The following is a 7553-nucleotide window of genomic DNA, read 5'->3' as shown; positions in this document are numbered from 1 at the left end:
AAAAAGCTTCAGTAGACCTCACAAAGGACTCTGCTGACGGTGGAGCCAGACCTAACTGGGTTCCAACCCTGGCTCCTCAATTTAGTTGTTGGCTTACCTCAGGTATATGACTTAAATCCTCTGAGCCTCAGTTTCCTAATCGGTAGAATGAGGGTAAGAAAAGTAGTACCTAACTCATGAGGCTGTCGTGAGAATTAAATAATAGTAATAACAACTAGCATTTATTGAGTCTCAAAAGCTCCAGTACTATATACTTGGCACAGTAAATAGTTGTTGGATGTATTAATTGAGCACTTATTATATGCTATATGCTGGGGAAATCGGCACTTAATAAATGATGTTATTGTTTTTATTATTCCTGTTGTTTTTATTATTTAATCTTCTCAGTAAGTATAAGCTGAAAATGATTGTCATGCCGTTTTTTTTTAGGTGAGAAAACTAAGGCTGGGGGACTTTAAGTTTAGCATCCAAGGTCACACTGTTAGTATATTACACAGCATGATCTAAACCCAGGAAGTCTAACTAAGTCCAGAGCCTGAATCCTTCGCCCATTTGAGGTATGTAAACCACAGAGCCCAGTTCAGCGCACATAATTAGTGCTCCCTTGATTTCAGAAAACTCCCAGAGCCAGGCTTGGGCATCTGAGTTTTTTCCTGTAGTTAACAGGGAGTCCCCAGAAAGTATTGATCAAAGGCCTAGCACAAGCAGAGGTGTGCTTTAGGGAGATAATTTTGGCTTCCATGAAGGGCCAGGGCTAAGGTGAAGCTAGTGAGGCACACGCCTCATGCACAAAATTTAAGGGGAAGCCAGGCTGGCCAGTTAGCCTAGTTGGTTAGAGCATGGTATTATAACACCAAGGTCAAGGGGATCCCCATACCAGCCGTCCAACAACAACAACAACAAAAACTGAAGGGAAAGCCGAAAAAACTCAGTCATCAATATAAACGAAGACAGAGTCAGGATACTGATTTTTCCTTTCGTCTCAGGCTCTGATATACCTCATCGAAGCACTATTACTAATCCTGTCTTTCTTTAAAATTTTGATATTTTGTTCCTTGTATTTTTTTTTGTGATAACTGAAGAAATATCACATTAAAATATTATTTTTCTTGGGTTGGCTGGTCAGCTCAGTTGGTTAGAGCTCAGTGTTACAACACCAATATCAAGGGTTTGGATCCCCTTACTGGCCAGCTGCCAAAAAACAAAACAAAACAAAATTATTTTTCTTGATTACTGAGTCTTTTGGTGCCCCCTTAATATTGTTCTTAAGGCAAGTGCCTTACTTGCCTCCTCTGGTCCATGCCCTTCTCCCATGACTTTATTCACATTTGCTCAAGGCAAAAAAACTGTTCGAGCCTCGGTTTCTACATCTGTGAAATGGGAATCATAACACCTACCTCCCAGACTTGCTGTGAGTGCTAGGTGGGATTTCTGCAGGTACAAACCTTGCTTTGTGAATGATGAATTGTGTGACTCATGTAGGATGTTATCTGATCTCATGCAGCAAGGTCACCCCAGCAGTGCCCTTGGCAGGGCTGGGAGTCATCCAGAATTTTCCTCTCTAAACCTTAACCCTTGTTCACATCACCTTCTGACCCCATTGCCTCTCCTACCCAGGAAAGACAATCACATAGAGTGGCTTATTCCTAAAAAAGTTCTTAGGCCAGCAAAAATCCTCCAAGAATTCACTGCAACTCTGTGATTGTGTTCTTTCATAAAATCCGTTCTGAACAAGGCAGTTGAAAACAAACACCGCTTCTTCCCCTGGTGTCAGGAAACCATACATTGTGTTTTGAGGCCTCCTGGAGAGAGCTGAAATATTCTTTTTCTCGAGGGAAATGAAACTCGGCCTCATATGCTGCAGTTGGGACTGTTTCCAACCTCACATTCAGGACATTTGCTATTCTCATTGTATAAGCCCGAGTCAGGTACACATGCTGGGACTTCTGAATATATTTACAAGAAAATCAGCATAATGCACAGTTAATATTCAGAATGTGATTAATCCAAAAGCCCTATTCCATGTTCCAATTATATCCACTGCTCCCCTACGTGGGCTGGGTTTTACTTAAATGCATATGGAGTCAATTGGAGCACCAGATTTATGGAGGCTGCCGAAAGCTTGGCACTCCAGTGGTAATAAGTTATATTCCTATTATGTGGTGGGCAATAAAACATCTGATATTTATTCTGCTGGATTTTGAGAAACTCTTGGAAAGAATCTAGGCTGCTGGAACACCGTGACATATTTCACAAACAAATGTCCCCTCTGAGGTCTGACTGTTTAGAGGAGCTGCGACCACATTAGAAACCTAGAGCCTGAGTACTTGAGGAGGTCAACCAGCATCCCCATCGTTACTGGTAGTTTCTCATCACCCTAAGATAGATACCTGACTCTGTCCTACTGGAAAAAGCACAGGCTATGTGACCTTAGGCAAGGACCTCAGACCTCTCTGAGCCTTTTTCTTTGTTTGTAAAATGGGAATAGCAATAGCAACTTCAAAGCTTTGTTAAAAGAATAAGATAAAATACTGAGATTAAAAATGCCTGTAACGACTGGCACATAGTAAGTACCTAACAGATAATTTTAAAAGAAGAAATGGAATTTACAAGTGAATAAAGGGATCAAAGTTAATTTTTTCAACTCATGAAGGCACTTATTAGAACAGTGTGTCCTCAAAGTGTGGTAACCATGGCTCTGGGGGTGTAGAAAATGATTTTTGATGGTACACGGATAGTGGTTTTTATTTTTAAAGTTAAGCACTTATTTTAATGTGTCTTGGGGAGAAATAACAAACATATCAACCACATGATTTTATGATGATTATTGCTTAGGACAAGGCTAAAGAGGATTGACTACTAGAACAAATCTTAAATTTAAGTAAATGAGGCATAACTAAAGGTATGGCAAAAATCTTGAAGGTGATATTAAAATAGCTGGGGTTTGGGAAGCATTATTCTAGAAGGAGAAAAATGGAGACAAAAAATTGAGGGGTTAGCGAAGGTCTTTTTAAACATTTTTTAAGAACATCAGGAACCACGTGAGGATGTGCAAGCATCCCAGGCTTATTCAGAATCCTCAGATGGTACCCATGGCCTGTTCCCTCCCATCTTCCATCTACAGGAAAGTACATCTGAAAAGAAGGCATCAAAAACAGAATCATTACAGAGATGAACTTGAATGTTCTCAAATTTATTTTTAAGCAAATGATTGCCCAACTCTGGTATGTAACCAATACCAAATTCAAGTTCAAATTATTTTCCAACATCCCTGGTAAACTGATGGCCACCCAGCAGTGACACAACGCGGTGGCTCAGAACAGCTGGTCTCCAGAATTGTGCTATGTAGGTGAATTAAAACCACCCTGGATATCTAAAACCTGAACCCAGACTTAAAAATGAGAGAGTTGGCCTCAGCTCTTTTAGCTAGAATGCCAACAGCTAGAGAGCTGCTAAGGCCTTTGTCATCTGCTATCCTAATTACAGAGTTCCCTGCTCCCTGCAAGATAAAGACATTTCAGGCTGGAAACTATGCAGAAAGTCTAGCTTCTGAAGCAGCAAGCATGGTGTTTGTCTGGTTGGGGGTGCATCTATTTTTACACAAATTTCTGAAGTTCTCTTGTGCACATGGAAAGAGGAAAAGCTAGTTTGCTTTGGCAAATGCTAAGGAGCTGAAGGCTTTTCAGATTATCAAGGGCAGGGGTTCTCACCCAGAAGCTGTGGGTAAGATTCAGAAAGTCTGTGGACCCTTTGAAATTATAGGCAAACCAGTGAAACCTGCATGTGTGTGTGTGTGTGTGTGTGTGTGTGTGTGTCTGTCTGTCTGTCTGTCTTTTTCTGTGTCTGAGTGTTTGTCTGCACTCATATATGCATTTCAGCATTTCTCTGGGAGAAAGTCCATGGTGTTCATCTTCATCACACTGTCAAAGGGACTGGTTTAAGTTCTATAAACTGTTTGGAGCTTCAATGATATAGAATCTTAAGAAAAAATGGAAGGAAGAAGGGAAAGAGGTGCATCAGTTAATAGAGAAGGAGTTTGGAGTAAAGCTGGGATAAGGGGGCTAGGAGTAGATGTGGTATGTGAGGGAAGCTGTGGCAATGGAAAAAGGAGGTTGAAGAAATATTTCTGTAGGTGATGAGTCCCTTCATCGTGTGGGAGAATTACAGTAAGTAAATGTGAGTTACTTTGAAATCATTCCTTGGATTATGAGACTGTTCTTTTGATCTCAACAGCTCTCTAGACTGAGCCATCTGGATCCCTGCATTATAAGCATTACACAGACACTTCTTGCCAGACCTCACCTCTCCTACCAGATGCTAATCTCCTAAAAGGTGGAAACTCTGGCTAATTCAGCATCATATTGTCCTCCACCACTGAAGTTGACACTCAGTAAATACTTGGTGAAGGAATGATTGTGCCTGCCTTCAGAAATAATTAGTTAAAACAGTTTGGGCTTTGCGTCCAAATGGACTTGGATTCAAATTGTTATCTCCATCACATAGTCATAATGTGTTCTTGGGCAAGTTACTTAACCACTCTCACCCTTGGTTTCCCCTCTGAAAAACAAAGGTGAACGTTCCTATTTTACATGGTTATTGGCATGATTCAATGAGTGAGTAGATTTCATGTGCTTAATACTGTTCCTAGCACATACAAGTCATGCAGCCAATCATAGTTACTGCTCTAAAACAAACATTTGCTTGAAAGACTGACCCTACATAATTGTTTAAAAATCATTTAGAGTCATGAACATAAATCCAAAACTGCCACTAACTTCAATAAAATATCATTTTAGGAAATAAATATTTGCCGAGAGGCTTCTATGTGCTTTCTATTTTGGGGTGTGCTATGAGTTAAATGTATCTCCCAAATTCATTGTGTTGGAAACTTGATCCCCACTGTATCAGTGTTAAGAGGGTAGGACATCTGATTATGTGAAAGGTGGGATCTTTAAGAGCTGATTGGATCATGAGGACTATGCTCTCATGAATGAATTAACCCATTCACAGAGTAATGGGTTGTCATGAGTGTGGACTGGTGACTTTATAAGGAGAGCCCATGTGAGAGCTCATGCCATCCTTGCCATGTGATCGCCTGGATTGCCATGGGACCCCATAGAGAGTTCCCACTCAGAAGAAAGTCTTCACTAGATGTGCCCCCTGGACTGTGGATTTCCCAGCCTCTGAAACTGTAAGAAATAAATTTAGTTTCTTTATAAATTACCCAGTTTCAGGCATTCTGTTACAAACAGAAAACACACTGATACAGGCTGCAATGATGTTATTCTTGCCCTCATGGGGCTGGTGGAGGGGAAGGCAGGAGAAGGTGGACTTTGTTCAAGTAGCTGTAAACCCAGTGGGTGCTACTCAGAGGAAGAGCTACATGCCACGGGAATGAGTGACAAGGAGCACTCGCCTGGACTTGGGGTCAGTGGAGGCTTCCCAGATGAAAAGACACTGGATAAGAGGGCCTAAAAGAGAATTGGAGGGTCAGCTAAAGAAAAGGGCTGGAAGAGTATGGCAGGTGGGGGAACACCATGCAAGAAACCCTGAGGCAAGAAAGCTCGGTGAGTTTAGATGAGCCAGCAAGAACACTAGAGTGACTGGGGTGAAATGAAAGAAGAAATCCCTCAGATTGCCCCGGGATAGGACTATTGCAGTAGTCCCCTGCCTGTTCTCCTTGTTACCACTCTGGAATCTCCCTTTTCATTCTCCCCATGGCAATCAGAGAGATCACTGAAAAATATTACTTGGATCCCGTTGCTTCTTTTTATGGCTCCCTGCTGCCAGCAGGATCAAGTCCAAGTTCCTTTTCTTGCCCTAAAATGTCCTACTTACACCTGCTGACCTCTCCAGTCTCATGCCACACCAGGCTCCACCTCATACACTGTGCTTCCAACTGCATCCTTTCTCTTCTTTACCTCGGCCACAATCATTTCCACCCTGGGCCTTTGCACCTGCTCTTCCCCCTGCCTGGAATGTTCTTCCCCCACATCCTGGCCTCGCTGCCTCCTGCTCACTACTCACGTCTCAGCTCTGCTGTCATCTCCTCCAGCAGGTTTTCCCTGTTTTCTCTACATGGATCCCACTGTTGTTCCCTGTCACATCGCCCTATGTGTCCTTCATGTTATTTATTATTTTCTGTAAGTATTTTATTTGTTGGTTTTCTTACTTCTTTCTTTTATTCTCCATTTTAGAATGCAAGCCGTGAAAGCAGACTTTAATTCACCATCCAGTGCTTAAAACAGTGTTTGTCATTGTGGGTTCTCAATAAATCTCAAATGAATGAATAATGAATGAGTGAACAAATGAATTCAATGTACGAAAACAAATGAGTATTGAGCAAATCTGAGGTGTGTTAAAGCCTTGCTTCTTCAACCTCACAGCAAGTCTGTCACCTGTGGCAGAGGCTCAGGTGAATGTGCATCTCCCCTGCCTTCCCTGCATTGTGTTCCCAGCAGCCCACTTCTACTTCCATACTGGCTACACTGGGGCTCACCCTCGATGTGGTCACTCCTCAACAAGCACGAAATGTGCCTCTGCAAAGTGCTGGATCCTAGCGTTGGGCATCCAGCATAATGAATAAAAGTACAGGCTCTGGGGCAGTCTGCCCTGGGTTTACATCCCAGCTCTGACATTTAATGGCTGAGTGAGCTTGGGCAAATCTCTTCACCTCGTTGAGCCTCAGTTTCTTCGTCAGGAAAGGGAGGCCTCACAGAGTGGTAGGGAAGAAAAGAGATGATTTCTTCACAGTGCTCAACAGAGACTGACAAGATTGAGGGGCAAGATAGTCAGGCAGGGACCGCCAAAGAACCCTTGAACTAGATTGGGAGTGTGAGGCCAGTTGGTTCACTCATAACTGGCAAAATGCAAATCAGCCAACTCCCTCTAGAGCAGACAGCATACGCAAGTGAACAATTTCAAAGCTCTGGTCATCAGCAACAACTCGGGTTTGCTGAAGATTTGCACTGCACTTGTGCATAGACAGAGTTCTTTCCTGGAAATGTGATTTATTTCATGATCCAATTGTTGATCCCTTTAATATCTCTCCTAAGAAGGTGCAAAGGAAACGTGAAGTGAGGAGCGGGAAGAGATACAAAGGAGAAATATTTTGCCCAATGTTTTCAGGCCAGATTCCATGTTGGCCCCAGGGTGTAAATGAGTAGACGTGACTCTTTTCCTTTCCTACTGTGTTTAAGAGAAATATTTGATCCATATTCTGAGTTTAAAAAAAGCAAGCTATTTTATTAATAGAAACTTAGTTTTCCTGACCCCTAATAAATAGATGATGAATAAATGTCAAAGAATACCGATATAAAGGGTGCCAAATTTTGAACCTGCCTAGGTCACCCAGAGGTCTCAGATGGACATGGTATCTAGTTCAGGCAAAGTCTGAATGATTGGGAGCTGTAATTGTCACTTTGGTGGTGGTGGTGGTGGTGGTAGTGGTGACTGATTGGTAGACCACCACCCCCATGGAGTCATTCTCTGTCTTTATAAGGAATTAGTCCTGTGTCCACAGGTCCAATTTCTTCAGCTCATGTGGTCCAGTG

Source organism: Galeopterus variegatus, unplaced genomic scaffold (assembly GCF_000696425.1).
Source record: "Galeopterus variegatus unplaced genomic scaffold, G_variegatus-3.0.2 Scaffold9704, whole genome shotgun sequence".
NCBI classification, from domain to species: Eukaryota; Metazoa; Chordata; class Mammalia; order Dermoptera; family Cynocephalidae; genus Galeopterus; species Galeopterus variegatus.
The sequence above is the reverse complement of the archived record's forward strand: the minus strand, read 5'-3'. Positions refer to the sequence as shown.